A 17,203-nucleotide genomic window follows, 5' to 3' on the forward strand; every position below is an offset into this window, starting at 1 on the left:
TTGGTGTGTCCTGTCCTCAGAGCTTACAGAGAGTTGTTAAAAGAAAAGGTGATGTAACACAGTGGTAGACATGCTTCTGTCTCAACTTTTTTGGAGCATGTTGTAGGCATTCATTTCAGAATGTGGGTTTTTTTTTTTTTTCCAAAATACGGTTTATTAGTTTGAGCATTACATTTTTTTTTTTTTTTGCTATATTCAATTGAATATAGGTTGAAAGGACTTGCAAATCACTGGATTCAGTTTTTATTCACATTCACATAAAATCCCAACTTTTTCAGAAATGGGATTTGTAGATGACAATAAAACTTTAAAATATATGTTTTTTTTGCAGGAATTTGTACTTCTCTTATCAAAACTAAATCAAAAATTGTATTAAAAAAGACATTTCAGACTATCAACTTGTGCCTTTCTTAAATCCCAGCATCCACCTCTGTTATAGCGCATCATTAAATCTTCCCCATCCTTATTATAGAGCCATATTTTGCTCCAAGGCATTTCTGTGGAAACATATGGTTATTCTCCAAGGATTAGTCCCCAAAAGTTGCAAAAACTCACTTAGAGTACCCTGAGGTATCAGACAGGTATGAGGACAGTTTTGAGGTATTAGGGCTGTTTCAGATGGCGGCTTGATTCTTATTTTGTTTCTGTGTGTGTCATATGTCTCACACATCTCATACATGTGTCTCTTGAACAAAATAGACAGGAAAATTATCAATAGAGAGCCATATTTACCTTTTATTTGTCTCTTGTTGACCCCTCTTTTACATTTCTTTGTAACACACCATAATGCAATGATCAGTTTAATACTGTAACCACTGAACTCATTATCATTAATGTGAATTTGTTGCCATAAATTATATATCAGCATATTCATTTTTAGATATATGAGTTTTGCCTTTTTTGAAATAAATGTTTAATTTTAATGAATGAGTGGTTTATTTATTGGCTGTTTTTTGCACTGCTTGAGACTTTTAGTCCATGTTTAGAATCTGTGGGATTGATTCTCCATTGTTCAGCTTCATCTCACTGTTTCTGCAGCCCGCCGTGATTCCTGGATGAATATTTACTCACTTATACTTTCGAGCAAGAAATTTGTTAATAAATAGTCTTTACTGCTGCTGATTAAAGAATGATTGGAGGCAGTCACCCCAGCTGCACTTTGTAGCCACTAGATTATTTTCACTCTGCCGGAGCGTCCTACAGGGAGCTTGATGGAGAGCTCCACACAGATCGATGGAAATGGCTTCCTGTGGTGCTGATGCTCTCAGCGGGGGTCAGTGGCTCTGAGGCTAGCTGGTCTATTTTCACTTCTCAGAGGATAAACTCCCCTGGTACAACAACATTTGCCCCGTGGCTTATACCTTCAAAACAAAGAGGGATGATATTATTCCTCATAGAGAAGGGAGTAAGCGCCTGTCTCACTAGTCTGATGTTAAAGGAGCTGTCCTCAGATTAAGACATAAAATCTGAAGTAATTAATCTGTAAACACAATCATCTTATGTCACTGGTGAGCCTGATGTCATGAGAGGTTACTGATGAAAACAGTTTAGCATCACATTCTGCTTGCCAGAGTGACCAATCCCTGATTTGGGTTAAAACAGACCCAGAGAGTGAATGGTGGAAGACCAGAGAACACTATAGTGAAGTGATTCAGTGCTTTTGTGTCATTTTGTACTTCAAATACAATTTGCAATACGTTTTATCCTGAAAGGACAAAAAAAGTGTAAAAGGAGCCTTCTGTGGCTTTGGGTTGAAAATAGAGAGGAGTAAAGTGGTCAAATATGGGACTGCTGTTTCTACTGTAGCGATTGTAAAAATCAGGAGCTGTCAAATGCCTGCTTGTTAACAGATTTTTTGCATAATCATCAATATATTAACAAGGTTTTAAACTTGAGATATAACTCATTTAAACATGGTTAAAAGACACACATATGTTTTTTTGTTTTCCCAGTTTAACGCAGAGTCTGAACAGAACCTCATAAACACGCAATTTAGTATGTTATAGAATGTAATGGCAAAGATCTGTGTTCAGGAAAGTCTTCATTCTTATTTTTACCTCCTTGGCTATTGGACTTGGGCTCCTTATAGCTGTTAAACTATTCTGTTTTCATAGTTTAAGCTTTAAAATGGACAAAGACTGTGTTTACACATTTACTTCCTTTATTTTGATGGAATATTTTCACTCAGAAAGGGCTGGGGCGGCCACTGTTTGGACAAAGGATGGATGGATCCTCTAAGCCAGTGATACTTAACGTGTGGCTCTTGAGCCCCATCTGGCTCTTTTGTGATAATTTTTGGTTCTTTTATATCTTAATTTGAAATATTATTCCCCAGAAAACCTTAAAAATAAAAACGTTGACCTAAGAAATTATCCATTGCAGGTCACATTAATCAATTTGTTTCCCACACTTATACAGTAGGTTTTAATGGTCAAACTTAATTGTCAACCTTCATTTTTTCATTGCGGTTATTTCCCATTTTTGCCCCTCTTTTATACATATATGTATATATAAATATATATGTATATATTTGCCACTTCCTCCAGCTTTAAGATGATTTTTACCTCTTCTTTTAGCCACTTTTTGCACATTGGTGCCACTTTTATCCCATTTTTGCCCTTTTTCATCCATGTTGGCCACCTTTATCCTAATTTTTTTAAATTTTGGCCCTTTTTTGGGGGGCACTTTTCTCCCATTAAGCTGCCTTTTGCCATTAAATGCCACTTTCCCCCCATGTTCCCACCTTCTTACAGCTTTTTTGCCCATTTTAGTCACTTTTCACTCATATTTTGCCTCATTTTGCCACTTTTTGACACCTGTAACTCACTTTTTCATGACTTTGCACCCTTTTTTTGCCACTTTTCACACAGTTTTGCCCATTGTCTACCTACTTTGCCCCCTTTTCACCCATATTTGCCACTTTCTGTCACTTTTTGCTACTTTAATCCTGTTTTTGCCCTTTTTCATCCATGTTGGCCACCTTTATCCTGCTTTTTCTTTTAAATTTTGTCACTTTTTGCCACTTTTCTCTCATTAAAGCTGCCTTTTGCCATTAAATGCCACTTTTCCTCCATCTTCCCATCTTCTTACAGCTTTTTGCCCATTTTAATCACTTTTCACTCATTTTTTGCTGCATTTATGCCACTTTTTGACCACCTGTAACCCACATTTTTATGACTTTGCACCCTTTTTCACACAGTTTTGCCCATTGTCTGCCTACTTTGCCCCTTTTTTTGTTGTTTTTTTGTCATTTTTTTGACCATTTTTTGCCACCTTCCACTTATTTTTACTGCCACTTTAACCCATTTTTGCCACTTTTCACAGTTTAGATTGGGGCTCTTGCAAAGGCATTTTTCAACAGTCTGGCTCTTTGGTTGAGCAGGGTTGAGAAACACTGCTCTAAGCAACACTTTCTGATGGCATTATCAGGTGCCTCTTTTGCTTGGAGGTAACATAACTAATTGTTACTGACAGTGTGGAAGACCAAGGCATGTATGAGGAATACATGATCTATATATCTTTGGTGGTGCATTGTGAGAGGAACAACTGTTTACTGGTTCATGAAAGTAAATGTGGATGACTCATGTGGTTTTAGGCCAACAGCAGGTCCCAGGTCTGTATCATTATGTGCACTTGGAAGTAGAAAAATTCATAGTCAGAGCTGATTATCAGAGGTGCACACAAAAGCTGTGTTGCAATTCATAGCTTCCATGCGACATCACACACTCATCGACCAGCACCCTGGTAAACAAGAAAGGCTCTCTTCTACTCTGCACTACAGAGATGTTGGAGGTCTCTGCTGCCACCAACATCTTTTAAATGAAAGAAAGTTGTTGTTGAACTGGATGCTCTAACTGATGAGGAGACAAGCCTGGGCTATTCTTCTACAAAACCCTATTAGAGAAAGAAAAGCAAGAGAGAAGTAAATAGAACATTAATGCTTACTGTTACAGTAACAGACTTCTCCTTATCAAGTGTGGGATTTCATGTACAATGCCTATGAAAAGTGGGATAAACATTTTTCAAGGAACAATTGCTATTACCAGGTAGGCTTGTGTTTCCAGTGAGATGGGGATTGATGGACTTCCACAGCCTTGTCTCCTTGTGGATATTTAGTAAAAAGAGAGAGGGGATACAGAAAGACAGAAGGACTTGAACAATGAGTGCTATTGTCTGTTCCTCATGAGTGCAGCCTGTATGTTCTTTTTACTGTCACTGTTCTTCAGCCCTTGCGTCCCTACAACCAGCCTGACCCGCTGGGAATTCTCACGGTTCTCCAGATTAGCCACTCTGGGCCTGGTCTGAGCTATGAAACTCTAGGGCCGAAAATGAGTCCCACTGCGACCCTGCTATCTGGCACAGTAAAATAATTGTATTGACACCACACACTCGAGGATTAATGGACAAATAATACGCAGCGACAAGCCTTGAATCTGGCCATGCCCTCCGCCCTGTTCAACAGTGACTGCCTCTCTCTGTGAGACAAGGACATTTAAGGGGCAGTCAGTCCTGAAAATGCAGAGGAATTTGCAGGAGAAAAGTAAACATATAGGGCACTTTTCCAAAAATAAACTCTAAAAAAGTACAACTCCCCAAAAAGTTGGGATGCTGGGTAAAATGTAAAACAGAATGAAATGATTTGCAAATCTCATAAAGACCCATTTTGTTCACATGAACAACATATATGATGTTGAAATGGAGACATTTTACGATTTCATGAAAAATATGTGCTCATCTTAAATTTAATGACAGCAACACATCTCAAAAAAGGTGGGACATGGCCATATTTACCATTATGTAGCAACCCCTCTTCTTTGAACAACAAAGAGGAATGTTGTCCCATTCTTGTCTGATGTAGGATTCAAGCTACTCAACAGTCCTGGGTCTTCTTTGCTGGATTTTTTGTTTTATGATGTGTCAAATGTTTTCTGTTGATGAATGGTGTGACTGCAGGCGGGCCATTTAAGCACCCAGACTCTTCTACTCTGCAGCCATGCTGTTGTGATGGATGCAGTAAATGGTTTAGCATTGTCTTGTTGAAATATGCAAGACCTTCCTTGTAAGATGTTGTCTGTATGGGTACACGTTACAGTGAAACTTCCATATACATTTCAGCATTGATAGAGTCTTTCCAGATGTGTAAGGTGCCCACCCCAAACGCAACCCCATAACATCAGAGATGCAGGCTTTTAACTGTGTGCTGATAACAAGCAGGATGGTCTCTCCTCTTTAATTTGTAGGACACGGCATCTCTGGTTTCATAAAAGAATCACATTTTGAGTCATTTGACCACAAAACAGTTGTCCATTTTGCTCTGTTGATTTTAAATTGAGTTTTAGCTCAAAGAAGACAGCAACATTTCTGGGTTGTGTTCAAATATGGCTTCTTCTTTGCATGATACAGCCTTAACTTGCATTTGTGGATGGCATGGCACACTGTTCTGTGGGCAGAATATTTTACATTTTTCCTCAGTCTTTTCCATATGAGCTTTGGCCCAGAGAAGACAGGCCCGAAGATCATAAGCATCTAATATTGACCTTTGGCCTCGTCCATTGCTCAAGGAGAAGTCTCCTGATTCTCTGAATATTTTGATCATATTCTGTACTGTAGATGGTGGGAGATTGATAGGCTTCACAATTTAATGTTGAGTGACATGAAAATGCTCTTGTTATACCCAGGCATGTCACTGCACTGTTGCCAGTTAACCAAATTAGTTTAAAATGCTCCCCCAGTTGTTTTTTTCATTGATACTGCTTACTTTTGTTGCCCTGTCCATACTTTTTTGAGTTGTGTTGCTGCAATCAAATTCAAAATAAGATAATATTTAAAATGGTAAAATGTCTCTTTTTTTTTTAAACGTCTGATGTACTGTTTCTATTTTAATGTGTATATAACAAGGGTTTATGTGATTTGCAAATCAGTGCATTCTGTTTGTTTTTACATTTTACACAGACCCCAAACTTTTTTTGGAACGGGAGTTGTAATAAGATACTAGAATATGTCACTCAAGTTATGTGAAAACCATGTAAAGAAGTTTGAATAAATGCAAAATTGTTCCTCTGTATCAGATAAGCTGCACATCTGAACCATTAAAGCTGCAGCTAATCTTCTCCAATGGGCACAACATGCATTTGTAAATCACACCACACTCCCCTCTAGTCAGTCTGAATCCAGGCTTAACACTTGTCAGTCATTTAATGCTTTCTACCTTGAAACAGCAAGTAGCCTGAGGGTGAATAAAGCAGCTTCCAAAGGGCTGAAAGGAGAGATGAATCAGAAACTAGTGAACTTACCTGATTCATCTGAAAATGTAGTGGTAAATTTAGTGTAAATATATGTAGACACTGCTTTTCTTTCTGTGAACCTCTTATTGGTATTTCTTCTCTGCACAGTGCCACTGATTTCATCCATCACACTGACAGCTTACTGCTCGTTGCCAACATTTGCAGAGTGTCTTCTCATCCGCGTAAGCAGAGCAGCCTTTACCATGGAGATAAATATGTTCCAATGCCCACAGGCTGGGGAGAGGCCTCCTCTCAACCTCAGAGTTTCTCCGAAGATTCAAGTAGTGCCGACTTGCTGTTCCACTCCAGCACGGAGGGAACAAAGTAGAGCGGCAAGCACAAGGGGCTCATCCAGGCTCAAGTGGACCGGTTTGAGAGAAGAGTGGGGTTGGCAAGCTGTTGCTAGATGAACCGTAGTGCCTCTTTGTAGTCAGTGGGGCTCGGGTCCAGGTGGTGTCCTTCTTTAGAGGCTGACATAGAGGAGGCATGCTGGCTGAACACTGAGGATGAAAACGGAGGGCCGTGGCATCAGTGGAGAACAGGATTAGGGAGAAAATCTGTATTAAAGGATGGGTTAGTTTGGATGGTTTAAAGAGAATAAGCATTTTTTTTTTCCTTGCAGCATTTATGCTCTGTAAACATGGTAGCGAAGCAACCCTTTTGTTTGGCTTTTAAGGTCTCTTACTACCTTGAAACGGAACTTGTAAAGTCGTGAGGTAGTGATGTCAACTCGGGAGAGACTTGGCATCGAGATGGATACCAAAAGACCACTTGTTCTCCTGGTTGTCTAAAAAGAATCCTGGAGCAGATTTTACAGCCTCATTAATCAATAATCAGAGTCAATCAGCCCCAGTCAGTGTTCATCAAGCCCTCTTTTACACACAAAATTCACAGGGGTGGCAGGGGACAGCCTCCATAGAGAAAAGCAATGAGGATTCCAGTGGGTACTTAGTGAATAATTTCAAGGAATAAAGAAAAATCATACAGACAACTAAAGACTTAAGACAGAGTGCGACAAAAGTACATCCTTAAAGATCAAATATCCCAGCTATGTAAGATACACTGTCTCATAAAATAATATTACCATGACAGTAGAAAGATTTTACCTGGAATCTTATTTTTATGAGTAAAATCAAGATCCTCGTAAAGGCCTGGATAATAGGTAGCTCTTGATTGAAGATCCAATAACTTCTCTTTGGTCGAGCTGTTTTCATCGATCCCCTGCATGGATAGACATTGGGAAATGTTCAACCCTTACAGCTTTCAGGCTGGATGGGTTGCTGTTGTGTTGTTCTTTGAAATGTGCTGCCATAGGGTGATCCTCATTTTTGTTAATTCTCCAATTACACTGTGGACATTCTAATATTTCATAAATGTTGTTTTACAGTTAATAAAGAGTCTTATATCATCGTTTCTAACACCATGGACAACACAAGTTAGTACTTTAATGCTCTAAATGGGCCTGTATGCTGCAATTATCATCAGAACATTTCTACAAACATTGAATACGACCCCTAAACTTTACAAAAACATGTTTTCCAGTTTTACCTGGTGTGGAGGAGTCTTGCACTGTGCTAAGAGGCTAGCTCGAGATTGAGTGATGATGTGCTGTTCACAAACAAGTCTGTTCCACAAAACGGCTCTTTCGTGTGAGCCATGGTAGCCCCCCAGTGAGGGGCAAGAGGCTTGCAGATGACATCTTCACAGAGCCTACGGCCACATCACAGGATACGCAGTGTTGGTCAGTGTGCTACTTCTGTGCTGTTTGCTGTAGTTTTCTTATTTCTGGGACTGATCTGCATTAAAGTCTGGCTGAAAACACTATGAGCAGTCAGACTATAGAGCACTGTGCATGCAGAGTCTGTCTGTCAACTGTATCTACGTCCAGGCTACAGGTGATGCTACTGCCTTCACAGATACACTGGAATAACTCTTGAGGCAGACACTTCATGACCAGAGGTCAGTAAGGGAGTAAATAATTAGCACCTTGTGCTGCTGCTCATAATATAGTCCTTTAACAACATGGATGTGCTGATTTATTTTACAGCTACGGCGTGTGAGAATCAAAGAAGCTTGGCTCTGTGAGCTTTTCTTTAGTTTCACTCATCCTGCTGATCAGGTTGGCTAAATGTGACTTTGAACTGGGCCTAGGAGGGAACTTCTTGGTACAATCCATCTGTGGTAGCTTCCTTAAAGGTGCTGCAAACATTAAAGTACACGTATAATGTTGTTAACATTACCCAAGTTTATTTTACAAGCTCTACAATCACACATGACACATTATACACACAACAATGCCAATATTATTCAGCGACATTGTTAGAAACTTCCGTACAAACTGCAGCACAGTTATTACTTTACATCACTGGGAACATAATGTTCCAGTTTGATGCTACAGTATATCTAACATGACTCTTGATTACATTATAAATAACATGAAGGAGGCTTGCTGCTAATGAGGCTTGCTCATTGATTATTAACATTCTTAATGCATTTTCTCTCTTCAAATATTGATGTGAGGGTTAGTTAAGGTTAATAATATGCATGCTGGTTTAAAAGCATGTTCCATGTGTGAGACTTTAAGCTTGATGGATAATTCTTATTGATTACAAGTACATACTTGTACAGTATCGTTAAAAAACCTACACACCCACTGTTAAAATGGCATATTTTTTGTGATGTGAATGCAAAAATATATTACTTCAAAAACTTTTTCAACTTGAATGTAACCTATAACGTTATACAATTCACCTGGAAATGACCAGAATATTTTAGCAGGATTAAAAACTCATGAAATGATAACAAAAACCTGGTTGCATAAATATGCACACCTCCAGATGAAAACTAAAGCAGCGTTTGATTTCATTGCAGCATTCAGTATTTTTGGTAAGGAGTCTATCAGCCTATCTGGACATGGTCAAATTCTTGCAAAAGTGCTGCGAGTCTGTCAGCCGTCTTCAAGTCACCCTCCAGATTTTCAGCAAGTTTACCCAGCTTCAGGAGCAAATTCTGTCTCAGAATTAAGATTTCAATAATAATATGACTATTATTTAATAAATATCGAGCTGAGTATGACAGCTCAAAAACATTATGCTGCCCCCCACCATGCTTCATTGTGGGTATGGTGCTCTTTTGGTTGATTTTTACCAAACATACCTTTTGGGATGATGGTTAAAAATTTAACTTTGGTCTCATCAGATTGTAACACATTTTCCCACATGCTTTTGGAAGACCTGATGTCTGTTTCTACAAAATTTAGCCAGGCTTGGATGTTTTTCTTCATAAGAAAAGGCTTCCATCTTGCCACCCACTCCATGGGCAAGCATAAGAAGAATGTGAGAAAAAGAGCACCATACCCACGGTGGAGGCAGCATAATGCTTTGGTGCTGTTTTTCTTCAGCTAGAAGAAAGGGTTTTGGGGGGTTATCAACAGTTCCAAATACAAGTATGGGACAATAACCCAAGGCATACATCAAAATCTACAAAACAGTAACCTCCAGAATAAAATAAAGGTTTTGGTCTGGTCTACCCTGAATCCTGCTGAAAATCTGTGGGATGACCTGAGGACAGCTGTGCACAGGAAATGCCCTCATAATCCGACAGGTTTGAACACTTCTGTACAGAAGAGTTGGCAAATTTTGCCAAGATAAGACAGTTTAGACTGATAGACTTCTATTCAAAAGGAATTAAATCAGAAATCATCAAAGGATTAGTTTAGAGGTGTGCTTATTTGTGCATCCAGGTTTTGCTTTTTTCAATTTTCTGTACATATTTTTTTAGGTAAATTTTATATGTCACAGGTTACATAAAGGTAGATGTTTTATAGCCACTGTACACCCGTCACAAGTCATTTTTCTGGCTTCTCAGCACAGATCTCTCACATCTAAAAGATTCTTCACTGCTCAGTCTGCTGCTGTAAAGACAGACAAGCCCAGCTCAGACACGATAAGTTAACAAAATGAGAGATGTAATGCACCCGCTTTTTGGTTGTCATTCGAAAAAGCTGTCTGTTTATGTTAATGTATCATTTTCAAGCTGAGCTAAGGTAAAAGCCTCCTGCCTCATGTTTCTTTCTTAATGGACTCTTGTGAGAGTTTGTCTGACCTTGTCTTCTAACTCTTGGCAAGAATGTGAATCAGCCTGTTTAGCATAATACTGAATGATTTCTTCAAGTCTTTAGAGGCAACAAGCAGCCTTTGTTTCAAAGTCTTACAGTACTTGGAGATGGACAAATAGGGTTTTAGTTTTAAGCTTTTTTACTGGATTAGCTTGGAAAATAAGAAAGTATGATAACACTATGTTAAAGTAACACTGTGATGTCTGTTCTCTCAGTGTTCAGTTTGAACACTTTCATCATTTTCTAACTGATATTTCCAAGCAGAGTGAGAATCAAGTAGGCACTGCAACACAAGTTCTGACATTTACGTCACGTCATCCTTTGGCTGCTACTTGCATTTTGATCCACTCTGGCCGCCTCGGGCTGTGAGTCAGCATGACACAGAACGCAGCTGCCAAACTGCTGGGTGTTTCTCCTTGCAGTTCAGCAACAATACACATTTGCATTTCAGCTTATTATTTCCTAACGCCGTGCTCCTCAAGTCTGCTCATTTTCCTCTCGGAGACGTACATCTCTCTAAGAGCCTACACATGAAACTCCAGGGGATTCATGTAATTTGTAAATGGGTACAATGAGAGAAGCCGACGCTGCTCCATCATGACCACCTGCTGTTAATTCTCTCCGGCTGGACCCCGACAATCATCTTCCCTTTGTAGCTCTGCACTGTAATGCACTCCCACACGGTCTTATCACAACCACTTTATTCCATCTGTAGAAAGAGTGGGAGTGTGTGGTCTCCTGTATGAGTTATTGCAGCAGAACAGCAGCATGAAATCAGCGTCGGCGGCTTGTGCACAGTGTGTGGTCCGCTAGCTTTTTTTTTTTTTGATACATGAGTAGTGTCTCTGATACTAAATGTGGTTCTCCCGGAGGGTGGAAGACAAATACAGTGTGATAGCACAGTGATGGTAGAATTACAAAAGATGGAAAAAAACAAATAAATGAGCAGGATGAGGGCTATAAATCTCACAGCATCACCTCCAGTTGGCTTGGCGTGGCTGTTATTGCATGTTGGCACACAGGCTTCTGTTTACTAGGGATATGCATTTCAAGGGAAATGACACTTTAAAAGCCCCTGGCAATCATTTGAAGAAAAGCTAATGTCTTTAAGTTGCCTTAATTTGGTTGGAAAGCCGAAGAGAGACAGGAAGTATGGGGTGAAGTTGCACCAAACACTGCCTTGATCAACATTCAAAACTGTGATCAATGCAGTCCTGTGCAGACCAGGACTTTAGCCTCAGTATATGGGTGTCTGTAGGATTGTGTGGTTTCCATTTTTTAATACTGTTGCTCTTCTCAAAAATTTCCTTTGGTATTACCAGTAAAATGTTTCACAACACTTTACAAAAAGCAGGTTCAAGCACTTGCTAGCATGTATGCACAAGCACAGCGAAGAGTATGTACATGTCTAGGGATGTTTCATTCAGTCCTTTAACAAAAGACTAAGAGTCTTATAAAAACATTTAATGTCAAAATGGAAACAGATTTCTACACGTCAATTAAATAAAAACATGTAATGTAAAATAAGTGACTGCATTAATATTCATCCCTTCAAGTCAGTATTCATCTTTGGCTGCAATCACAGCACTGAGTCTGTGTGGATATTTCTCAATCAGGCTTGCACATCTGGACACTGCAATTTTACTCCATTCTTCTTTGCAAAACTGCTGCAAGTTCTGTCAGGTTTGCACGGGGATCAGATTTGAACAGCCATTTCTAAGTCCAGCCACAAATTCTCTATTGGATTAAGGTCTGGGCTTTGACTCGGCCAATTTGGACCATTCATCCTGTTGTCTTTAAACCATATCTATGTAGCTTCCGCTGTATGCTTTGGATCATTGTCTTGCTCGAAAATAAATCTTCTCCCAAGCTGTAGTTCTTTTGCAGACTGAATAAAATTGTCCTCCAGGATCTTGCTGCATTCATTTTACTCTCTACCTTTACAAGCCCTCCAGGGCCAGCTACCAAGAAGCATCCCCACAGCATGATGTTGCCACCACCATGGGTCACAGTGGGGATGGTGTGTCTTGTCTGATGGCAATAACCCCCCCACCAGTCTCCAACGTGCCTTTTGGCAAAATCCAGCTGAGATTTAATATGAGATTTTTCTTTGCTACTGTCCCATGAAGCTTTGCCTGGTGAAGAACCCAGGCGAAAGCTGTTGCATGCAGAGTCGCTCTCATCTCAGCTGCTGAAGCTTGAAACTTCTTTAGAGTAGTCATAGGTGTCTTGGTGCCCTCTCTCACTAGTCCCCTTCTTGCATGTTCACTCAGATTGTGAGGATAGCCTGATCTAGGCAGGTTCACACATGTTCCATATTCCTTCCATTTCTTGATGATGACTCCGATGGATGTTCAGCGCCTTTAAAGTTTTGTATCCACAACCCTTTTGCTGAGTAGCTTGGAGTGTTCTTTTGTCTTCATGGTGTAATGGTAGGCAGGAACACTGATTAACCAGTGACTGGACTGTCTAGACGTGTGTCTTTATACTACCATCTCTTTAGAAAATTCACTGCACTCAGGTGATCCCCATTTCACTAATTGTGAGACAACTAGCCCCAACTGGCAGGACCTCTATTGAGTGAAGTCAGTCACTTTAAGAGGGGAATATTTTTCAATCAGTTATTTTACATCACATGTTTTTGTTTAATTGGCATTACTGTGTAGAAATATGTTTCTGTTTGCCATTAAAGTTTTTTTTTTTGTAATTTTATTGTGTTTGGAGAAGACTTTAGCCAAGTGTCATTTTGTGGTGCATGAGTGCATGTGAGCATGTTTAAATTGTGACTCCTTTTCGTGACAGGTTTGTTCTTTGACTAATTAGTCCTCAAGATGGTAATTAAGGCAATACTGCTGATATTTTAATGTACCCTGGCGTACCATATTACTGTATACTACCCATTCCTGTGTTTATGTTCTATCTACTTAGCTAAACTGGTGCCTGATCTAGATTCTAACACGTGGATTGGAAATATGGCAATTTTGTTGCTTTTTAGCTCAGTGTTAAAAATAGTAATAATATAATCAAAAATAATTTCCACCCCTTCTGTTTACCAACTGAATGATTAATGAATGGAATATCTGAGTTATTTAATGTGCTGTTAAATTATCATCATGAGACATGATATGCTCATGTTAGTAAACTGCTCTCTTGTGTGATAGCTGAAACATTATGCATACAGGTGTTCCTATTGTGTAAAACAATCATCATATCTAAGATGACTTATGTAAATAGAAAGCTAAATTAGTTTCATGTGAAGTAAACAGAGAAAACAGCTGTTGGAATACAGACGAGCTGATTTCTCGTCTGTCCTGTTCGGCTGTCTGCTACTTTGAGAGGCCATGTGACAAACGAGCTGCAGTGTGGAGCCAAGAGGCGACTGAGTGACCATTAGTGACGGCTGCCCGTCTGCTGTGGGTCAACATAATCACAGACCTGCTGGGACTCACGTCCCATGTCTCCGTTTTGAGACATCATTTTGAGAAGACCTTCTGACTACAGTAAAACATATTCCTGTTACAAATCTACTGGCAGAGAGGCAGCAGGGCACAACAGGGCAAGTGGTGTCGGTTTCTCTCAGGTGATTTCAGCGAGACAAGCACTAGAGCCTGTTGCTTAGCAGCACTCAGTGGCTGTATTTCCAGACGCTGGGTGATGAGCTTCATTAGATGAAGCCGTGCAGGGGACAGACCAACACCTGGGACAGCTCAGAGTCCAGGCAACAGGATGTGAACACAACATATCTTTACGTTTGTGGAGACACAGTAATGATTATGCATCAGGAGGTTTGTGATGACTATGCTGAGGTTCAGCTGCTGAAGAAGGCATCCAATGCAATCTTGAGAGCTTTAATTGGCACTTTAAAGAAGACACAGGGGGATTATGCTTTGAAGTTAATGACAGTTATCAACATGGAGCAGACATGATGCTATTACTGTGCCATAGGTTCCCCTTCATTCAGCTCATCTGGTAGGAAATAACTCTGCAATTAATCATGCCTGGAGCAGAATTAAAAGATTATTTTTATATATCTCTATCAACTTAGATGAGGGATACAATTGGTGTTGAGAAACATTTCCCTGCATTCATTTTGATCTTATAATGGATTTCAAACAGTTCAAAATTCCAATCATGATTATTTGTTTACTTTCCAATAAACAGCATTTAATTTTGATTGTTATTGTTTAGTACGTCATAAGTCATGTCAACAGTTTTTTCAATTATTACCAGTGTCTTGATGTGAAAATTGAATGATGGCATAGATATATTTTTTTATGCTCTTCTGATTTTTAGATTAAATATTTGAACAAATGTTTGAGTGCTACACCAGAATGGTCTGAATTCATGCTTCAGGGGAAGGAAACTTCAGTGCTTATTCTGTCAAGGGTAGAGACATTTCTACATTGAGATAATATCCAGGAGTGTAAGTACAAAATGACTCAATGAAGTCCAGTGGTCCCAGACTGATGTGGAAGCATTTTTTTCTCCTCCAGTTTAGTTGCTTTTTCTGTGTAGGTTTAATTACCTAGTTTGAAGTTAGATATCAAGCCAAATAAATTGTTCTTTGTTGTGCCTTTACTTTGTGTTTCACACTAGTTTGAGCAAGGGGTACTTTACTTATTTTTGGGGCTAAAAACTGCTTTAATTTTTGAGAAAACAATGAACTTCTGAAGGATGGAAAAATCAACTTAACAAAAAAGGGGGTTTGATCAAAAAGTAAATAAAATAGCTAAAGGGAAGATTTAGAGAGGTCTGGCAGCTAATCTCCACTGTCAGGCCTCTGTCCAGGCCTGAAGTGTAACTTATACTGCTATACCATGGTAATGAGACACCTCACCAGTGTCAGGCCACCTTCAGGAGATTGGTTTTGCTGCAGCCTGGAGACCTCTCGTGTCATACCCTCTCTGCTTATAACTTGCCATAAACTGTTGTTGTAACATTTGTCGCATTAAACCATTTCTGTGTTGCTTTCGCTGCATTCTTCAATTTATTGTCTTACTGGAGGATAAATCTTCTCCAAAGCCATAGTTCTCCTGCAGACTGAATAAAATTGTCCTCCAGGATTCTCCTATATTTCCCCACATTCATTTCACCCTCTAACTTTACAAACCCACAACATGATGATGCCATCAGTGGAGATGTTGTGCTTGTGGTGATGTGTCTTTTCTGATGGCCAAAAAGCACCATTTTTATTATATTTTATTTAAGTCACATTATTTTGTAGGGATCTGTTTTCACTTTGACATTAAAGAGTTTTTTTTTTATTTTTTTGTAAAATGTTGTGCTGATTAATACCATTGTCATCCTAACACCACAGAATCAGTGAGCACTGGCAATGTCTTATACATTAGATTGATGAAGATGCTTGATCTTATTATAGCAATTCCATTAAATTACAGGTGCTAACAAACCAAAATCTAAATTGTAATTGTAATTGTAAAGGCCTCAGCCTTTCAGCATCCTCACTGTTTCAAATTTGATAAATGCTCTTGTGTAATTAAAAGGTTCAGTATTTCTGTGTAGACAGTACACCAAGCAGGTGTCCTAGAAATAAGCAGAAATTGAGTCTGGAACTGTTAAGTCAGGCTCAAATGTGAGCTGTAGCATGCATGGTACCACGCTCTTCAATGATGAAGCAGAAATCCATATGGCTGTGCTCCATAATTGTCAGTTAAGACCAACTAAGCCTGCTCTGCTCAGTGCTAATTACTGGCCTTTACATTATTGACAGTGCATCGACATTTTCCCTGAGTGTTTATTGTATAATTTCAGATTTGGAGTAGCTGTTTCTGGAAATAGCTTTGTCTTTTGATTGCCTCTCTCTGGCAGCTCTCTCTCTGCTAAATGTCATTTAAAGAGGTAATGAGTTTTGCTATCAACTGAAACGATCCAGTGAGAGTGGATGAAGATGGGTGTTGACTGTATAAAGCCCAGAAATAGCATGGTCAGTGTGGCATATTATTAACCCAGGTGAACTGAATACAACAAAAATGGTTTGACCATTCCTTTTACTGGGTATATTACTGTATGTTACTGAAATTGGAAGAATTAAAGAAGCAGTCACAAAGTTTCAGTGTCAGTGTGATTTTGTTGTGTTGTTGAGACAAGAGTGGTCAGATGTGTAACCAAACACTGTTCCCTCGCTCTTTAAGAAGCTGTCTCATCTTTTTTACATTTGCTGTGTTTATCCCTCTTATTTACAGCATGTCCTAACACAACACTAGTCTCAGATTTTTTGGCAAATTGTGCAGCAGCAAATACTCACTGTTCACCCAAATCCTTCAAATATTCACTTTTCCTAAATAGTATAACACCAAGTAGCTACTTTTATTTTGCAGTGGGAGAAGCAAAACTGTTATATTATGCTTTGCACTGACAGTGGTTATGCCTTGGGTGTTCACACAAGTTGAATTACAGTCCTCTAATCCCAGATATGATTATCATTGATGCACCACTTCTTCCACCTTAAAAACAGGCAAATAAACTGTTGGATAAAAAAAAAAGTCAAGACACTGGCTAAAAACCAAAGCTCCCTAACAGACTGCTACTGTGAGCCATTACCACTGTCATTGTGGACATACATGCAAAGACTTTCAAAATAAAATCGGATTAAACCTCTGGTCAGGGTTAGGGTAAAGATTAAGGTAATGGATAGGACTAAAAAAGTTAAAAGTTAAAAATCTGACTTGCAAACCAAATGAAGGAAATGTTTAATAAAGCTGACCAAACGGCTTCTTACTGAAAAAAAGTTTGGCCTCAATGAAAACACTCTAAAGTAGTTAAAGCTAACATTGCTACGTTA

General features: G+C 39.2%; 1 protein-coding gene across 1 annotated transcript in view; it reads left to right on the top strand.

Moving 5' to 3' along the window:
* kcnk9 (potassium channel, subfamily K, member 9) overlaps positions 1-17,203 on the top strand; it is a 71,184-nt gene that overhangs the window by 15,861 nt on the left and 38,120 nt on the right. The window lies entirely within an intron of this gene.

Source organism: Cheilinus undulatus, linkage group 16 (genome assembly GCF_018320785.1).
Source record: "Cheilinus undulatus linkage group 16, ASM1832078v1, whole genome shotgun sequence".
Taxonomy (NCBI): Eukaryota; Metazoa; Chordata; class Actinopteri; order Labriformes; family Labridae; genus Cheilinus; species Cheilinus undulatus.